The sequence below is a fragment of the Callorhinus ursinus genome, unplaced genomic scaffold (genome assembly GCF_003265705.2).
Source record: "Callorhinus ursinus isolate GAN/ISIS: 27379988/994484 unplaced genomic scaffold, GSC_fseal_2.0 scaffold57, whole genome shotgun sequence".
Lineage (NCBI taxonomy): Eukaryota > Metazoa > Chordata > Mammalia > Carnivora > Otariidae > Callorhinus > Callorhinus ursinus.
In genome coordinates, this window is record NW_027397119.1 from 7,122,759 (window position 1) to 7,142,873 (window position 20,115).

The following is a 20,115-nucleotide window of genomic DNA, read 5'->3' on the forward strand; positions in this document are numbered from 1 at the left end:
TCACAGGGCCTTTCCTTGTGGTCTCCTGCTTGGGCTGACTTCAGGTAGCTCCTAGTATGGTGGCCTCAGGGTAACCAGACTGCTTCCATGGTGGCTGAAAACGTCCAGGATGAATGTCCTCATAACTTAGCTTGGAAGTCACAGTGTTATTTCTGTCCTAAATCTGCTCAGTGTCAAAGGAAGAGGACATAGAAATCACTTCTTGGGCGCCTGGGTGGCTCAGTTGGTTAAGCGACTGCCTTCGGCTCAGGTCATGATCCTGGAGTCCTGGGATCGAGTCCCGCATCGGCCTCCCTGCTCAACGGGGAGTCTGCTTCTCCCTCTGACCCCCCCCCTCTCATGTGCGCTCTCTCTCATTCTCTCTCAAATAAATAAATAAAATCTTAAAAAAAAAAAAAGAAATCACTTCTCAATGGGAGGAGTATCAGAGTCACTTTATAAGATCACGTGGGAGGGCAATATTGTTTGGCCCATTTTTGGAAAATATAATTGTGACACTAAGTTTGGGTTCTTCTACCTTCCTTCCTTCCAAGGAGTCTTGTTGGAAGGCTGAAGACCTCATGCTTTTTTTGTTACCTTTAACCATTTTTATGTTAAAGATCCTTCCCAGATGGAACTTCTTGCCTAGCTCCCCTTCCTGATGTGTGGTGATGTGTGTAAAGGATTTACTCAATGTCCAAAGGGTTTAGAGGAGGATGGAGATCGTAGGCTGTACGTCCTCAGAGAGAAGCTTGACAGTATGATGTGAACAAACCGCTCCATTTCGGCAGTTCAAAAAAGTTATCAATATGACATCGCATGACACATTAGGTTTTATTAATGTGGAACGAACTACCAGAAGTTTAGTGGCTTTAACATAACACACAGTTGTTACCTCACCGTTTCCATGGGTCAGGAGTCTGGCATGTTTTAGACAGGTCCTCTGCTCATCGTGTCACAAGGCAGAAATCAATGTGTCACTGGTTTGTTTTCACCTGGAGGCTCACGTACAGAAAGGTCCATTTCCAAGCTCACTCAGGTTGTTGGCAGAGTTCATTTCCTTGCCCTTGCATGACTGGGGTCCCCGTGTCCTCGCTAGCTGTTAGCTGAGGACTCCTGTCAGCAGCTGGGTGTCAGGCCCGTGGCCATGTAGACTTCACAGGCCATTTAAACAGAGTAGCCTAACCCAGGAACACAGAGAGCACACTGGTGGTCGCCAGAGGGGAGAGGGCGGGGGGATGGGTAACTGGGGAAAGAGGAGCGGGAGGTACAGGCTTCCGGTTATGGAATGGGTAAGCCCGCCGGGATGAAAGGCACAGCACAGGGAATCTAGTCAATGGTGTTGTCCTGGTGTGGGGTGAGCACAGCGCGAGGGACAGAGTTGTGTGATTGCCATGTTGTATACCTGAAACCCATGTCGTGTTGTGGGCCGACTCTACTCATATATATCAATACAAAACTATCCAGACTAATGGTGGCACACTATAAAGGCTCAATAAATGTCAGGTATCATTAAAAAAGGGAAAAAAGAAAACCGTTTCAGCCACAATAGGCAAACGAGCAAACAAACACAGCGGCTTCCCTCTTCAAGGCCAGCAGCAGAATCTCCGTCATACATCGCATCTCTCTGACTTCAGGCCAGGCCCTGTCTCTTGTAAGGGCTCACGTAATTAGGTCAGGCCCATCCAGAATAATCTCCATTCCAAATAACTCAAAGTCCACTGGGGCGCCTGGGTGGCTCAGTTGGCTTAGCCTCTGCCTCTGGCTCGGGTCACGATCCCAGGATCCTGGGATGGAGCCCCACATCAGGTTCTCTCCTCAGCGGGGAGCCTGCTTCTCCCTCCGCCTGCCGCTCCCCCTGCTTGTGTGCGTGTGCGCTCTCTCTGTCAAATAAATAAATAAAATCTTTTTTTAAAAAACCCCAAAACTCAAAGTCAACTAATCTGGAACCTTAAATACATCTGCAGAATCCCCTTCACATTGTCAGATAATATAACCTAATATTGGGAGTGAAATCCATCCAACGCACGATCCCACCACACTCAAGCACAGGGGACTGATTATACGGTCATGGACTCTGGGGGATGGGACTTTCAGGGGCCATCACCCTTGATCTTGTGGGGAACTTCTGGATTGTGGGTCTCCTATATTAATCAGGTAAAAGTTTTTGGAACCAGGAAGGGACGTGGTGTCCTTAAAGGGAGCTGGAAAGGTGAAGGAGAGGGAAGAACCCGCCAGCCTCCTTAGCTTGTGGTGTGGGTCACATAGAGCTCAGCTCACCCTAGAACTGTGCTCACAACTACCAGTTAGTAAACTAGCAAAGAAGTTATTTTTAATAAAAAGGGCGCCTGGGTGGCTCAGCTGGTTAAGCGACTGCCTTGGGCTCAGGTCATGATCCTGGAGTCCCGGGATCGAGTCCCGCGTCGGGCTCCCTGCTCAGCGGGGAGTCTGCTTCTCCCTCTGACCCTCCCCCCTCTCGTGCTCTCTCCGTCTCATTCTTTCTCTCTCAAATAAATAAATAAAATCTTTTAAAAAAAAGCAATTAATAAAAAGATAAAGAAAAAAAGATCAAAATAAATGGAAAATTGAAACTATAATAAAACAGAAGATAAAAAGAGGGCAACTATAAAGTTACAAGTGATAAAGAGAAACAAGAAATATCATTGAGAACAAGCACTTACGTGGAATAAAAGAAAGAGGTAGAAAATAGAAAAGACAAAGCACATTAAGAACAATTAAACTGGGGCGCTTGGGTGGCTCAGTCAGTTAAGTATCTGCCTTCGGCTTGGGTTGTGACCTCAGGGTCCTGGGACCGAGCTCTGTGTTGGGCGCTCTGTTCAGCAGCAAGTCTGCTTCTCCCTCTCCCTCTCCATCTATGATCTCTCTCGCTCTCACGGTCTCTCAAATAAATAAAATCTTTTTTTTAAAAGATTTTATTTATTTATTTGAGAGAGAGAGAATGAGAGATAGAGAGCACGAGAGGGAGGAAGGTCAGAGGGAGAAGCAGACTCCCTGCCGAGCAGGGAGCCCGATGTGGGACTCGATCCCGGGACTCCAGGATCATGACCTGAGCCGAAGGCAGTCGCTTAACCAACTGAGCCACCCAGGTGCCCCTCAAATAAATAAAATCTTAAAAACAAAAAAAGAACAATTAAACTGTGCCAATGATTAAAAGGACCAAATAAATTTTAAAAGCTAAAATAATAAAAGTAAAATGTAAGAACCAAGGAAATAAGGAGCCATAGTAAATGTGTCTAAATATGGAGCAACAAATTCAAAAGCCTCCCAGCCTCATGCTAAGTTAGCCAGAATTCTTTGAGCTGAAGCAACCCTAAAATCCAACACACATATGTGAGCATCTTTCTCAACCAGGGTTCCTCATCCGAACCACAGAACACAGAAAAATTATTTGAGTGACTATTTTCTCCATGCTCCCCCCAAATGGTACACAGCTAGAACCATTTATATGCACAGAAAGTAAGTTAATTCATGTACACAGTGGTTGCCTGGGGCATCAGGGCTTCATTCTCTCACCAAACTAGATGATCTATGTCAAAAAGTATGCAACCGAGACAGGATTGGTCAGTTTGGCACACAGTTCTGTGATGTTTTTGAGAAGTAAGTTTTAGGTGAGAAGTGGAAACTGAAGTCAGACTCCTGGGACATTTTCTTCCTGAAGAGTTGCGTGGTCACGTGATAACCGACTGAAGCACAGAAGTTACTTTGGATCATTTACTGAAAATAATAAGGCCATCAGCAGATGTCTTGACTTCATCCAGAGGAATTCAGAGAGGTAGCAGAGAACAGTCATTTATTTGATTTTACTCCATAAGCCTCCTGGCCAAAGGTCCAGGGAGGACTTGTGATTGGTACCGTTTTTAAAAAATAAGACTTTTCCAAATTCACATTGGGATGGGCCAAAACTGTCTTGTAAGGGAGGACTGATGCCAGAGCAGCTCCCAGATGCTCCTTTCTTTTCTTCCCCTCCAGCATTATATACGTGAAAAAAACAAATGACTGCCAGCTTCACACAGTTGTCCGCATCCTGGCCCAGGGACCCCTACAATCCCACAGGCAGTACACCCCAGAAGGTAACAAGGGGCAGAGCCTGCTAAATTCTGCTTGACTTCAAAGCTGCATGGACATCCATCATGCTTTCCTTAAAACACTTATTTCCTTGTTGTATTAGTTACCCGTATGTAACAGATTACACCAAAACTTTAGTCACCTAAAACAACAAATAGTTATTAGCTCAAGCTTTCTGTGGGTCAAGAATTCCAGAGCACCCAAGCTGGGTAGGTTTGTTCAGAGTCTCTCACGTAGTTGTAGCTGGGATGTTGGCCAAGGCCGCTGTCATCTGAAGGCTTGCATAGTGCTGCGGATTTACCAAGATGGCTCATTCACATTCATGTGGCTTTTGGCAGGTGGCCCCAGCTCCTCCCAGGTTCTCAGCTGGAAGCTTCAGCCACTCATCATGTGGATGTCTCCATAGGCTGTTTGTGTGTCCCCACAATATGGCATAACTTCCTCTGGAAAGAAAGAGGAAGAATGTGTAGTCCTTTTATGACCTAGTCTCCAAATTTACACATTGCCATTTTTGCTTGATTCTATTTCTGATAAGTGGATCATTAAGTCTAGCCTACCACCAAGGGTGGGAGAATCAGACTCCGTCTTTTATTTTCGTTATTTTTGTTTTTTTAAAAAAGATTTATTTATTTTAGAGAAAGAGAGCACACTTAACAGGAGGAGAGGGGCAGAAGGAGAAAATCTCAAGCAGACTCCCCACTGAGCATGGGTCTCGATGTGGGGCTCCATCTCATGACCCTGAGACCATGACCAGAGCCAAAATCAAAAGCCGGACACCCAACTGACTGAGCCACCTAGATGCCCCTAGACTCCATCTTTTAAAGGGAGAAATATTTTAGGGGAGGAAAAAAAAAAAACTTTTCCCTCTACCCTCTTAGGTTTATTACATGGGGCCCTGCAAATTAGACTGACAAAAGACAGATTAAGAGAAAAACAGTTTATTAACCCATGTGGAGCTCATACATGAGGGAAAAATGGTGAACAGTGATGAATTTAGGCTTCTAGCATCCTAACAAAACCCAATAAATTTGTAGAGAAATGGCAGGCCAAAGGAAAAGGGTTTCAGGCTTCCAAGAGTGGCAAACTGTGGGAAGGAACATATATGGGGAAAGCTCATGGAAGATAAGGGTTATTTCAGTGAGGTTTGTTATTCAGATTCCAGTCTGTGCTGTCTCTGGGCTGATAAGAGTCTCTGGTGATTAAGAGCCTAAGCCTGCTTCTAGGCAAATAGTGGGGGAGGGCAGAGAGCTTGCTTTCTCGCTTTCTTTTCTTTCTTTCTTTTCTTTTTTTTCTTTTTTCTTTCTTTTTTTTTGGTGTTTGCTGTTTCTCAGTTGTCTTCCCCTCAAAATAATCCTTACACCAAAGTGGCATATTTTGGGGTGGCATATTCTGATCCCCTACAGTATCGAAGAAACTGTGGACATATTTTAGACCTGCCACACTTGTCTTCTGCAGCAAGAAGAACAGCACAGCACTCCTGGTCGTCTCTCTCTGTCTCTAGCCACTCACGCTCAATGTCCATCTATGGCCCTTCGTATTATTCCTGTTTCTTGAATGCTGGGTTTCCTGGGCCTCTGTTCTTCTCCTTCCACCTGTTTGCCCTGGGCCACCCGATGCTCACATGTACCACTCTCCAGCTGGTGATTCTCCAACCCAGGGGTTGGCATATGTTTTATGAAAGGGCCATATGGCTTAGTAGGCCAAATGTTCTCTATTGCAAATATCCAACTTTGTTGCTATTGTGCAAGAAGCACCCACGGACAATGCGTAAATGAATGGGCCTGACTGTGTTCCAGTAATACTTTATTTGTACAACTGGCTGCCAGTCCGCTGGCCATAATTTGCTGACCCTTTTTCTAACTTCTCTTGCCCTCACAGACCCTTTTTCTGGGCTCCAGATAAATGCCCGCCTGCCCTCGGGATGTTTCTTCTTGGAGGCCTCAGAGGTAGCTCAAACTCCTCTCTTCCCGTACTATACTCCCTGTATTGAACCCAGTTTTCGCTTGTGTTCTCTGTCTTGTAAGTGACATTGCCATTTGGTCCGTTGCTGGAGCCTGAGAGCTAGAAGTGACTCCTGCTCATCCCTCTCTCTCGTCTCCCACATCCAGTCAGTCAACCTTTGGTCTTCTTCCTAAAGTTATCCCTTGGCTCTATTTCCACTGCTACTACTCAGTTCAAGCTCTCATTGTGTCCTTCCCGAAGTACCCCAAAAGTTTCAGTGAACAGTGGCCCCCCAAAATGTCCACATCCTAATCCCCAGAGCCTGTGAATATGGCACCTTACATGGCATAAGGGACTTTGCAGATGTGAGTAAATTAGGGCTCTTGAAATGGTAAGATTATCCCGGATTATCCAAGTTGACCTGATATAATCACAAGGTTCCTTATGAGAGAAAGGCAAGAAGGTCAGACATGGGAGGGAATGTGGCAATGGAAGCAGAGATTTGCAAGGTACCCTTTGAAGGTGGTGGAAAGGGCTAAAACCCAAGAATGCAGGTGGCCTCTGAAAGCTGGAAAAGACAAGGAAATGGATTTCGAACTCGAACCTCCAGAAGGTACCAGCCCTCCCGGCATCTTAGCTTTAGCCGGGGAGCCGAGCCTGACGTTGGTCTTCCAGCCTCCAGAACTGTAAGATGATACAGCTGTGTTGTTTTCGGCCACCAAATATGTGGTCACTGGTTACGGCAGCAATAGAAAATGAATACACCTCCTCACCCTTCCTCCAATCTTGCTCTATTCTCCGCCCCACCCTAAACACAAATATGATCTGCCACGTCCCCATTCAAAACACCTCCCTGACTTCCCTGCATCCTTAGGATAAATTCCCAGCTCCTTGCAAGACTCCATCATGGGTCCCCAGCAGTTTATGCCCCATAAGTTCATACAGTGAGTTTCCCATTATGTTGTTCCTCCATTAGACGAAATGTTTTGCCCGTGTAGGACCTGTTGATCTTCCCTCTCCCACCTGACTCACTAACGCCTGCAAGTCATTTAGGTACCACTTCCTCAGTGATCGCCCCTGCCCCCATTCTGAGTTCAGGTCCTCTGTTAGAGACGCTAAAGTCATTTCCCTGTCACGCCCCTGACCCACTTTATTGCTATGACTTGTGAGCTCAGAGACTGCACATCTGTCTTGTTCACCGCTCTGCGCCGAGCACCTTCCATGACGGCTGGCCCACACCAGTGTGCAGTGATGACATCCATGGATAAGTGGTGGGTCTAGGGAGACTTGCTGGAGGCAGTGGTGAGGGGCTCCAGCACTGTGTCATGTCCCCTTGAGAAAACTGGGGAAGAAGAGCCCATGGCGGAGAGAGACCCGGAGCTGACTCGGGAGCAGGTGGGAGTCTGAATTGCCCTCATTTCCCTTCTTGCTCGGCCTGGTGGGGAAGACTCTGGGAAGGGGAATGGGGCGTCACTGCCCTCCTGCTACAATTAGCTGAGCCTTTCATTCTTCTTCTACAAAGAGGAGAGAGCAAATCAAAGGGAGATAAAAGTGCATGTCCCACAAAGGACCTCGAGATGAGGGGGAAGGAAGGGAGGGTGGTGGGACAGAGAGGCAGAGGCAGAGAGAAAGCCCTGCGGCCCAAACAAAAGCCCAAAGCCAGCTGATCCCAAGGATCAGACGGTGGAGACGCAGGGACAGGAAGAGAGCAGACCGCGTGGGGATCAGCAGCCCTGTCAGCCAAGGAGGAGAGGGAGGGAAGGAAGATGAAACACCAGTGTGAATGGCCAGGGAAGAGGGTGGACCGGGACCCCAAATGGAGTTGGGACAAAAGCATGAAAAGACAATATTGCTACCATCCCATGAGGACTCCACCCAGGGAAAGCAAAGAGGGGCTGGAGACAAAGGCAGAGAGGGGAAGGCGGAAAGGGAGGGGGCACAGCCAACTGGCCCTGTGCTGGTGACAGGGCCGTGAGCGTGGGGGCCTCTCCACAGGGCTCAGCCAAGGCTCCGAGGGGGAGGGAGAATCAGGGTACCGGTCTATATTTGGTGAGAGAATCCTACCTGAGCAGCTTTCTTGGATTTGAACTTCCTATAAATAGAACTTAAGAGATGAACACACAAAAATCATGTGGTCATGAGCCTTCCAACACGTATGCTTTTGTGTCTGGCTTCTTTCTCTCAACATGATGCTGCATGCAGTGTAGATAAGTCATTGTCATTGCTCTATAATATTCCACGATGTGAATATATACATATATATATATATATATATATATATATATATAGCCATTCTTATACCTAGTGGAGACTTTTCATCAGGTCCACAATCTCTTATCTGAACCCTTGGAACCAGATGTGTTTCAGAATTTTAGAAAGATGGTAAACAAAGATGTGAGGCACAAACACTGTATTACACAACACCGTATGCTCGGTGTGCGGAAGTCCCCTGTAATCAGATGCATGGATGTTTCTGCAAGGAAATGCATGAATGCTTATCCTAGAGATAGCTTCACGTCAGGCCAGGTTTTGCCACCAAATGAGTTCAGGCTAGATTGTGTTATGCCTCCAAATAAAAGATAACGATAACACTTTTAGGGGCGCCTGGGTGGTTCAGATGGTTAAGCATCTGCCTTCAGCTCAGGTCATGATATCAGGGTCCTGGGATCGAGCCCCATGTCGGGCTCCTGGCTCAGCGGAGAGTCGGCTTCTCCCTCTCCCTCTGCCTCTCCCCCTGCTCATGCTCTCTCTCTCTCTGTATCTCTGTGTCTCAAATGAATAAACAAAATATTTAACAGTAACAACAAAAAAGATGACATTTTTGGTTTTCAGGGCTTTTGTTGTTTGAGAATTCAGAACTTGGCGCGGTGGACCTATCGTGTACTCGTTCCCAATAAAATTTGCTTCAGGAAACCCTGGCAGAAAGAGGGGCTCAATACCACGGTATGGGTATCAGCAAAAATCAAGAACAAAACGTCCAACAATGTTTGAGCAATGAGACCCAGTCCAGAAGGGATGTTGGAGTCGGCTGAATTGGGCTCAAACCCCGAATGCACGAGACCGAGAGGACCCCTGACACAGGCTGGCTACCTCACTCCCTGTTTGCCCCATCCCATGTGAGCATCGTAAACCTTCTTTGTTTTTATAACCTCAATTCCTAATCTTAAAATTGTTGATTATATTTTTTGTATCGTTTTAAGGCTCGTTTCTGTCTTTTATCCTTTTAATCTGTTGGTTCTCTAGTTCGGTTTTACTTATCTTGATTATCCCTTATCTCTCTTTTGTCCTTTATAATTTGATACTACGTTCTTTTAGCTCATCTTCCTGTTCTTATTGTTATTGTGCTATTTTGTAGTGACTGAGAAAAGGCCCCGAAGTTGGGCGGAGAAAGCGGCGAGCATCTGCCCCTACCACCCCCCTCCAAGCCCGATCGCTCGGTCCTCGGGAGTTTCTTTCCCTGAGGAGATTTCTGGGTGGTGGGGAGCCCTCAAAATTTAAGCTCAAGCCTTAACCAAGAAGTGGTCCTGGGGCTCTTGAAGCCTTGGAAAACACCCAGTCTCAAAGCAGGAGGCTGTTCTAAGTGGTGGGGATTTATTTCTGATTAAGTATTTCTTTGTTCTGGGAGACCGGAGCCTTGGCGTCCTTAACCTGGCAGAGATGCCCTTCCCTGTCCCCACCTGCAGGTAGGTACTCCTCATCCTTCTACATCCTCGAGAATGCTCCGTGCTGAGGATGCAGTGCCGTGTGTTTAAGCTTTCCACCAGCAGCAGAGATTTCTTTTCTAGAGGGACGGAGAAGGCCTCGTTCCCGCAAGTCAGCGATGAGTGAGGGTGTGGCCCTGTGCTAGTTGTTGCTACGTGGGGCACAGAGAGCTCTCTACCCACCCTTCCCGGCAGAGTGGGCTTCGACAGCCACACTGGCACTGCCTTAGACCCAGCTGGGGGGAAGGTTGCGCTCTCCTCCTGGGATTTCACCAGACGGAAGAAGCCCGACTTTGGGAAACGCACTGAAAGGGGAGAGTGGCTGGTTACACCCTCTACTCAGAGCCAGGCCTAGTCCGAGACTTGCCCTTTTGTCCTAAAGGGGTGCTCATTCCATCAACTGCCCTAGGAAGGGGCAGACCCCCAGAGAGAAGGGAGACCTGGGAGAAGTAGGCATGAGAGTGCTTTGGGGCCCTGAGGACCCCCTGGAAGAAGGCTTGGATACCCCCTTCTTTGAGGAAGAGGAAAGCAGGCCTGGGAAGCAGGTGAGAATGGGGCTTTGGGGGACTCAGAGTCTGGAGCTCGTTTAAAGTCCTGTGTTTCCACATCCCAGTGCCCCCCCTAGGGTCCCAAGCCTTCCCACAGGTTTTATCTGAACAGCACAAGCCTGCCTCCCCCTGCCACAACCATAGCACAGAGCAGCAGATGGGGGGCCCGCCTGTCCGGCCAGGCTGGCCTCCCAGGTCAGTGCAGTTGGGACACTCCCCCCGCCCCCAGGGGACCAGGGGCTGTGCCCCCGCAACCTCAGGGCTGTGCAGCTGCAGGAGAGCCCTGGGCTGAGCTGGGGCTTATTTTAGTCCCTTTCATCAGTTAGCTGCACACTGCTTTTTATATCATTTTAATTATCTTTTTATTTCTTTTAATTTACTTTATCTTTTTTTATGGGCGGCTATATATATACTTTTCTCTTTCCATTGCCTATTTCTTCACCTTAATAAACTGGGTGCCGGGGGGCTAAGCTCAGGGGAGAGCCTGGAGGCAGCCCAAGCAGAAAAGGAGGGACACTGCCCTCTGTGACTGGACCCCCAAGTCCCCTTGCCAGTCATGCCTTGTCCCCAGTGACCCTCAGGACTCTGAGAAACTCCTACCTGTGGGAGTTTCGGGAGCCCCCAGGCCAGAATTCTCCCCCAGGGTCATGATGTATTTACCTATACTGATAACACATTTGAACTAGGGAGATGGTGGTAACGCTATTTTCAGAATTAGAAAGGTAATACGTGCTCATCAGCCTGAAACGCAAATACAGAGGTGCATGACGTAAAACCCGTATGTCCCTCACCTCCCCGAAATCCTGCTCCGGACTCAGAGTAGCCTTGTCAACATAATATGTGTTTGGAAATATTATCTGTAGCATACATATCACAGGCACGTTTAACATTTGGTGGGTAAGGCCAAATTGTCCACCAAAAAATGCTAAGCCAATTTTTATCCCTACCCACAGCTCAGAAGAGGGCCCCTTTCCCCCTTTGCCTACGCCCTCACCAGCACAGCAGAGGGTCGAAAGCGGACCTTTCAAAATTCTTCCTGTATCAGCCTACCCCGGTCCTGCACGTCCCGCCCCCGCCCCCGCCCCCATTCCGGGGCTCTTTGGATTCAGGAAATGGGGTTGATGCGAGTGACCTTTGTCCATTAATCACGAGGAGATGCAACGTCCTTGCTGGACAAAGCTCCGGCTCTGGCTCCACCCCCAGGCCGGCTGGGTACTGTCCCTGCAGAGGTCCAGCTTCGGAAGCCTGTGCCAAGGAGCGCCCTGTAGTAGCTCCGCAGAAGCAGCAGGAGACCCCCAGGCACCTTTCACAACGGGCGGGTGCCTATCTTCCTATTCATGTGCGCAGACACCCACTGAGCACCAAGTGTGAGTCACTGAAGGTCCTGTCTGGATTTTTCCCAAATCCTGATCCTCTCCCAGAGGGAGTGGGCAGAGCCTTCCCCTCCACACCCTCCCACCACATCTAATAGCTTCCATCGCTCGGGGGGAATCTTCCCAGGATCGTGTGTGCGCCGGGCAAGGGGCTGCGGTTAGGAAGGTGGGTCTCCCTGCCAGCCCGCTGCAGTGGGGTGGGCAGTATGTGGGTGGGCAGGCAGGGGGCGGGTGTCAACATAGCTTCAGAGATAGTCCATCTGCAGGTGAGAGAGATGAATGGGTGGGCGGCCCTGACTAAGGGTAAACAACTGAGACCCGGCGTAAACAAGGCTGGGGTGAAGGAAGTGGGAAAGGGGCAGAGCTGGCTGCCAGGGGTGTACCGCCCTCAGGTCCCCCTCCTCCCCTCCACCCTCCAGCCTGGGTGTCAGCTATCTCGCCAAGGCCTAGCAGCTGACTGGAAGGTGAGAACTAGTCACCATCCCAGACAATCGGTTTGACTTCTTCCTCTCTGAGTTAACCGAACAGTTATCTCTGACCTCAAAAATAACAGCCCTAAGTTTTTTATGACCTGGAAGTTAAGACAGACACCATCTCCTCCTCTTTCAGTGGTGGTTCTATAATAGGAATCACCCCCCCAGACCCCGAGAAGGAGGTATAAGTGGGCCGCAGCCTATGGTGCCAAGTGCTTGGCCACCTGGGGTCTGCCTGGTGGTAGTGGGTATGGGGTCCCATATACTCCCGCTGCCCTCAAATGGAACAAAACATCTCCTTCAGGGAGAGGCAACTGGAGTCAACGAGCATCCCGTTATTATAGAACAGCCACCCCACACCCACTCCAAACCCCCTCCCTTAGCAGTCTCCCACTCTACAGCCCAGGAACACGAAAACCACTCTTTGTCTTCTGCAGCTGTAGGTGACTGTTTGACAATGTCCTGGCCAGTTAGACATAAGCAAAAACCTGTTTGGCTTTTGGGAAACCCTTGTGTTGTTGTTGTTTTAATAACTGGGACAGATGTATCTGGCACCATCCCTTCCTCCTGTTGCCCACCTGGAATGGGGATGTGATACCTGGGGCTGTGGCATCCATAGTGTGACTCTGGGAGAAAAGCCAAGGAAAATATAAGATGTTATCACTACTAGTACAGTGCCCTAAACCAATGCCAGCTGCTGACAACCTCCAGACTTCTTGTTATAGAAGGAAAATAAATCCCAATTCATGTAAGCCCTTGTTAGTTGGCTTTTCTGTTTCTTGTCATTGAAAAGCATTCCTAAGTGATAAACTTGTTTATGGATGTTTTCAAAGCAAGAAGGCTTAAAGAGCCTCTCAGCCTTTCCAGTTGAACAGGGGAGATGCGTCACCAAGGCCCTCCATTTAGGAACGGAAGTATCTGGGATGACCTCTCTCCCTCCCCAGCATGACCTGGACCTCCTAGCTCTGTGCACGTCCCCCCCCCACCCCCCGTTGGCCTCATCTGGCCTCCAAGCGAAGCACCCTGTATTGTTCGCTCAGTTCAGGATAAATATAGGCCCCGGGCAGAGTGCCAAAGAAGTCAAAAAGACAGCTTTGCTCTGATGGTCCCTAGGCCCCTCTATTCCCTGAGGATCCCAAAAGCGTGCTCCTGAGACAGAAGCCAGGTCTTGGGCCTTACTCCCAGGACGATGGTACGACAGCTGCAGAGGCATGCTTTTGTCTGCTCTTCCCCCATCCTTCTTCCCTGGGATCCTGGGAGGTATGAGAGCCCATCTCATGTGGTTTTCCAGACAAACTCGGCTGATTCAGACAACACAGATTATAAAGAGCAGACCCCAGGGAATAAGCAGAAGGAAACTAGAGTCTTCACTATGTTATCACTTTACCACCTTGTAAGGGGATGCTAATCCCCTTGCTAATCCTTGCTAAGTGTTCCTTCTCTCTCTCCTTCAAGGGCTCCCCTGCTTTTCCTCCTTGGCCTGCCCTCCAGGCATCCTTCACCTCTATGGCTTCCATATCTCCTGAAACCCTGGTTTCTTTCCCCAGCCCAAACTGGGCTCCAGCCTCAAATACTTGCACATCTGCTCTTCCTTGCACGTCTGCACCTGGGCTCTAAAGCTTAACATGTCCCTAACATAAATCTTTCCCCCCAGTCTGTCCCGACTCCTTTGTCCCTTCATGGCACCATTGCCCCCTCTGTTAGTTTCCCATTGCTGCTAAAACAAATTACCAGCCAGTGGCTTGTGACATCACAAATTTATTGTCTTACAATTCTGGAGACCAGAAATCCAAAGTGGCTCTTACTAGGCTAAAATCAAGATGTTGGCAGGGCTGCATTCCTTCTGGAATGCTCCATATCCTTGTCTTTTCCCGCCTCCCAAGGCCACCTGCATTCCTTGGCTTGTGGCCCCTTGTGACCAGCAATCACATCACTCAAGCTCTGCAGTGTCCTCACATCTCCTCTAAACATCCTGCCTCCTTCTTTCTTTCTCTTAAATTATTTATTTACTTAAGTGATCTCTACGCCCAATGTGGGGCTTGAACTCATGACCCCGAGATCAAGAGTCATATGCTTTTCTGACTGAACCAGCCAGGCGCCCCCTCCTTCTTTCACTTATAAGAATTCTTGTGATTACATTGGGCCCACCTGGATAATCCAAGAGTATCTCCCCATCCCAAGATCCTTACTTCAGTCACATTTGCAAAGTCCCTTTTGCCATGTAGGAAACCTATTCATAGTTTCCAGGGACTAAGACGCAACATCCTTAGGGGTCATTGTTCTACATACCACACCTCCCGTTAGTAATAAATTGCTACCGTTACTGAACATGTTTTGTAGTCTAGGCTCGGGGCTGATGTTTTTTTCCTAAGTGTTCTCATGCACTATTGAGACAATACAAATGAAAAGAGCCCTCTGGACTCTCAAAATTCTATTGGCAGGAGGCAAGCTGAGAAAACACAGGCTAACTTTCATGAAAAGGGAGGGAAGATACAGAGGTGAGAAGCAAGCGTTCAGAAGGGAGAGCCAAGAAGAGCCATGGAGAATTGTTCCATCTGCCTGGTTGGATTTCAGAATTGTTATGGACCACTTTCCCCCTTTTGAACAGGAATGTATTTAGCAGCTAGCTTATGCCTCTCCTACACTGTATACAGGGTGTGGTGGGAGCAGATAACTCATCTCTGTTTAACTGGTCAAGAGGAACCTTTCGTGGGAGTCTATTTAAGAAACTACACCTGTGGGCACCTGGGTGGCTCAGTCAAGTTAAGTGCCTAACTCTTGGTTTCAGCTCAGGTCATGGTCTCAGGGTCATGGGATTGAGCCCCAAGTTGGGCTCCTGGCTCAGTGTGTAGTCTGCTTGAGGTTCTCTCCCTCTGCTCCTCCTGCTTGTTATCTCTCTCTAAAATAAATAAATAAATAAGGTTTATTTTAAAAAGAAAAAAACTATACCTGAGGAGGCTTATTTGCACCTGTACTTGATTTAGATGATGAGGTACAGCTGGTGCTGCCATGAGGTGAGACTTTTGGGTTTTGTGGGGTTGGGGAGGGAGCATGTGTTGTGTGCCAGAGGGATGTAAACCTTAGGGGCCAGAGGGCAGAGATAGCGAGCTTCCAAGATGGCCCCCGGGGCTCACGACTTCCGCGAATCACACCTCTGCAGGGTCCCTTGTACGCCGTTCCAGGAGCACCCGGCCACAGTGATGCCACGCCACTTCTGGGGCAGCTCATCAAAGACTACGGCCACTGTTTGCGGTACGTTATCTCTCAGTCTCTCTGTGGGGGAAACAAGCTGCTGTGTTGTGAGTAACCCTATGGAGAAGCCCACATGGTGAGGAAGAGAGACCCAGAGCCAGAAACAGCCCGAGAAGCCGCCTCCAGAATCCTGACCCTCAGAAACTTGGTGAGATATGTTCATTGTTTTATGTTACTAATGTTTGGGGTAATTTGTTACGCAGCAATATCTATTTCAAGAGGCTGGAGAGGCATGACCGAGGGCATCTCTTAAAGCAATCTCATTGTTCAAGTGTCCTTAAACAGCTCTGCTGACTGGAGCCTCTTTGGTAGCCGTTCCCTCTGCCCTGGATGCCTGATTTTCACATGGCCAACTACCTCATCCAGCTCCCTCCAGAAAGTTTCTTCTGGCCGCCCAACCCAAAGTAGTGCCTCTGTGACTCATTTTCATGCCTTCCTGCGGTAATTCTCTGCTTAGCATTTCTTGCTCTGATATGTTTGTTTGGTCTTTGTTATCTGTCCACCCCACTAGAATAGAAGCTCCATGAGACAGGGAGCTTGTCTCTTGCTCGGCACCTAAAACCCATGCTTGGCATAAATACATGAGCCCAAAGAGCTCTCATTTCCTGCCAGCACTTCTCAACAACTGTCCCTCCTGTCTTACCAAACTACTTGAAGTTCTCTTCAGTCCCCCTGTTTCACCCATTGTTCCTTCCCTAGAATGCTTTTTTCCCTTCTTCCTCTTTTGGTGAAGACCTTTACATCATCTTTTTTTTTTTTAAGATTTTATTTATTTGACAGAGAGAGAGACAGCGAGAGAGGGAACACAAGCAGGGGGAGTGGGAGAGGGAGAAGCAGGCTTCCCGCCAAGCAGGGAGCCTGACACGGGGCTTGATCCCAGGACCCTGAGATCATGACCCAAGCCGAAGGCAGACGCTTAACAACTGAGCCACCCAGGCGCCCCCATTTTTTTTTTAAGATTTATTTATTTATTTGAGAGAGAGTGCTTGTGAGTGCACAAGGGGGTGCAGAGCAAGAGAGAGAATCTCAAGCAGACCCCCACTGAGCCTGGACCCTGACGCGGGGCTCCATCTCATGACCATGAGCTCATGACCTGAGCTGAAATCAAGAGTCGGATGCTCAACCGACCGAGCCATCCAGGTTCCCCAAGACCTATACATCTTTTAAGAATCCAGAGCTTCTCCCACCATAACATTTGCCATCCATTGGTGTGATTGACCTTCTAAGTGTCTCTTCCCTCCCAGATCCTGGACTCTGGAGGTCCTGGGCTATGTTTCCTTCACTGTTGCATCCCCAAAGACTTGTCAGAGTACTGGCCCTGTGGCTGTCAGCAAGGTGAGTCATGAGACAGGGAAAGGCCCTGTGACAGGTGGCTGGGATTGGCCTGGAGCCACACTATGTCCTCGCCCCTAGGGCCTTGCTCCCTGCTCTCTGAGGACAGGCTGGGATTTGTTCTGTACCCCCATATACATTAGTGTTTGCACCTAAGTCAAACCCAGTGTGTGAATAGATCCTTGAGAGAGCCTGGTGAATTGTGGGCACCTGGAAATCGTCTTGGGGGTGGAAGGAAGGACCTCAGCTGTCAAGCACTTAAACCCCAGAACAACTCGATTCATCTCAAGGTGGGACAGTGGAACAGATGAGTTCTCTGGAGCTTCCAGTGGTATTGGGATCTCTGCTCCCCTTCATTAGTCTGTACTGCAGACTGACAAACTACATTACTGTCTGCCTTGCTCTCCTACCGTATAGTGGCTGGAAGGCCAAGATGCAGGGGTGGGGGGTGGCATTAGTGAGAGGAGGGAATGTATGAATTAGGAGGCAGAAACAAAGTGGAGGAGAAGAGAAAGAAGAAGGGCTACTGCTGGCTTGTATGTTTTAAGACTCTCCTACTTTGAAATTTCCAACACAGCCCCCTGGTGCACAACATCCCCCTACCCCCAACATAAAAAGCCCTTTCTCAGAACAAAAGCCCTGTCACCGCAAGCACTTATTTAACAACAATAACAGCAAAATACACTAGGTACAAAAACATTTTTCTCAAAAATTTTTCTACTTCAATTCAACAAATATTTATTTTCCTGAAAAAGCAGAGATATATAAAGAAATAGAAACATGTGGATTTTTTTGTTTGTTTTTGATTGAAAAGCCTATCGGCACAACCAGGAGAACAGCATTGCCCCAGTGAGCCAAAGCACAATGGGAAAGCATTTTTAAAATAGAAAAGAACACTAATATATAAATATACCGAAGTGATTTTAAAACACAGTAGCACCCCAATGCTAGAGCGGAGGATGGGCCTCATGCTCACAGGCAACTTGTGTTCTGTCTTCCCTGCCCAGTGGGATGCTTGCGCACACAGGTTAATCCAGGCAGAGCCTTCATCATCATGTTAATAAACCACAGGACCCGGGTGCACATGTAAAACTATCATTAATAAAGATGAGCCCAACTAGCAAAAAACAACATGAAAATTCACTTAGAAAGCAAATGGGAGTCCAGAGAGCCAGCTTTGGGGGATAGAGAAAGAAGACTCACTTTCCCCATCTGTAAAATGGGTTTGATGGCTTCTACTGTTCTTTCGGGTGCTAACAGGCTGTGATTCCAAAGGGGTTAGTCAGGAATCCGGGGGCAAACATGGTGGAAGAGATATGTGGATCGCATGAGGGACCTTATGTGTACCTCTGTTAGAAAAAAAGAACCAGGGGCGCCTGGGTGGCTCAGTCATTAAGCGTCTGCCTTCGGCTCAGGTCATGATCCGAGGGTCCTGGCATCGAGCCCCCCATCGGGCTCCCTGCTCGGCGGGGAGTCTGCTTCTCCCTTCCCCACTCCCCCTGCTTGTGTTCCCTCTCTCGCTGTGTCTCTCTCTGTCAAATAAATAAATAAAATCTTAAAAAAAAAAAGAAAAAAAGAACCAGGCCAAAGGAATCACAACCCCAAAACTCCTCTAGGGAGAACTGGTAGGCCTGTCCCAAGTCCTAGCGGGAGTGTGTAACCTGTGCGCCATGATTCCTTCGCCAGTTTCCATCGTGTGCGAAACTGATCTTTGCCCACACTGTGGGTATATGTATGTTTCAGTGATGTGTGTCCTGCAGAACGTGGAGCACGTGTGTGAGATGGTACCAAGCAGGGGACAACCCTGTCGCCAGGTGGAACTTGGCCAGGCTGGTGTCAGAGAGAGACAGCCGTACCCCAACGGTGACAAGTCAGGGCCAGTGGGATATGAGGGCAGGTGCTTTCTGGTCTCTGCGTCTCTGTGCTGCAACGGCCAGTGCAACCAATAATCACACTAGTTTGCTTTGTGTTATTTTGAGTTCTTTCAGTCCCTTCAAGGATACTGCCAGTAAGTCTAGTGTTTGCAAAGGTGCCACGAACACTGAGGGGAACTCCCGGGTGAGAATGGTCCTCAGGGCGCAGCTTCCCCACGTGTCTGCTTTACCGGGCAGGCAGGGGATGGCTCTGGGGGCTCACTCCCGCATCCTTCCTGACCACAGAGCTCTTGTCAGCCTCAGCTGCCTCCCTTCTCTGCGCTGGTTCTGTCCCCGCCCAGCCCACGCAGATGCTCCCAGGGGGGACCTGCTGTATCCTCTGCCCCCTGCCCCACACCCACAGACACTTTAGTGAAGGCCATTCCCTGGCTTAATTATTTGCAGATCTTCTTTCCCTTTTGGGTCTCCCAAAGTCCAAAGACTCTTCAGATAGTTAAACCTGGAGGGACGGGCAGAAAGAGACCCACCCCCTGGGCCTTTGGAATCGGGCTGGGCGATTAGGTCATAATTGATCTTTATTGTTGCAGCTGAAGATTATTTATCCCACTCCCAGGAGGGCCTGTGTCACCACCTGCCCCACCCCCGGCTTCCCCGAGCGGAAGCTGACCTGCCCTGGAGCCTGGAGCCCTGCCTTCAGCCTCGTCCAGGCTGGACCTGGGGACAGCGGCTGGGCTGTTTACTCTCTTTTTCTCCTCAGGAGTCTCGACAGTTTTGTGCCCCCACCCCCACCCCCCACCCCAGCAAACAACGACTTTTATTGCATTTCTCACCCTCCTTGTCACTGCCACACCTTTTGTCTCTCTGGGCCATCTCAGCCCCTGGGCTTGCCGACTGTGATCAGCCCTCCTGGGGAACCGAAGCCCAGGGTCAGAGAGGAGTGCTCAGGCATGTCCCTACAGTAGCCTCCACTCCCAAGTTCTGAGAGCTTTCCCAGGCATGCCCTGGAAAGGAAGCCGGGGCGGGAGGAATGAGGTTCCCTAAAAATATATTTAGATTTCCCAGTGGAGGGACGAGTGGGGGGTGGATGGCAGGACTGAGAGCCACCCCGGACGTACACTGAGGCACGAAGCTTCCTGCTGGGGGGAAAGAAATCCCTGGAAAAGAATGGGAAAAAGAAAATTCTACCCACAAATAAATCTCTCAGGGCTGTCCTGGGCCGTGGAGATTAATTATATTATTATTTGTGATAATAATACATTTTATGGCATACCCTAAAACATTCTTACTGATTTCATTTTGCTCATCAGCATGACCTCATTTGTCCAGAGCAGTGAGGGAGGGCAGAGATGAGCAACATGTCATAAACAAGGGAGCTGAGGACAAGTCAAAACCAGAACCCGAGTGCCCTGTCTCCCCACCTCCGATCAATCAAGCATTTCCTTGTGACAACACGGGGGTCTCCTCTGGGAGGTTGTGACCTTCACTTGCCGAGTTGAAATTACCTAGTAAGATTGTGGGGTGCTGCACAGCTACCCCAACAGGGGACTCAAGGTCTC

General features: G+C 48.9%; 1 long non-coding RNA gene across 1 annotated transcript; it reads left to right on the forward strand.

Annotated features, from left to right (window-relative positions):
* Window positions 1-8,910: 8,910 nt before the first annotated feature.
* On the forward strand, window positions 8,911-19,267 carry LOC141371128 (uncharacterized). Its single transcript, XR_012375815.1, has 3 exons — window positions 8,911-9,122; window positions 15,262-15,501; window positions 19,147-19,267. It is a non-coding gene; the product is annotated as an uncharacterized lncRNA (long non-coding RNA).
* Window positions 19,268-20,115: the final 848 nt, after the last annotated feature.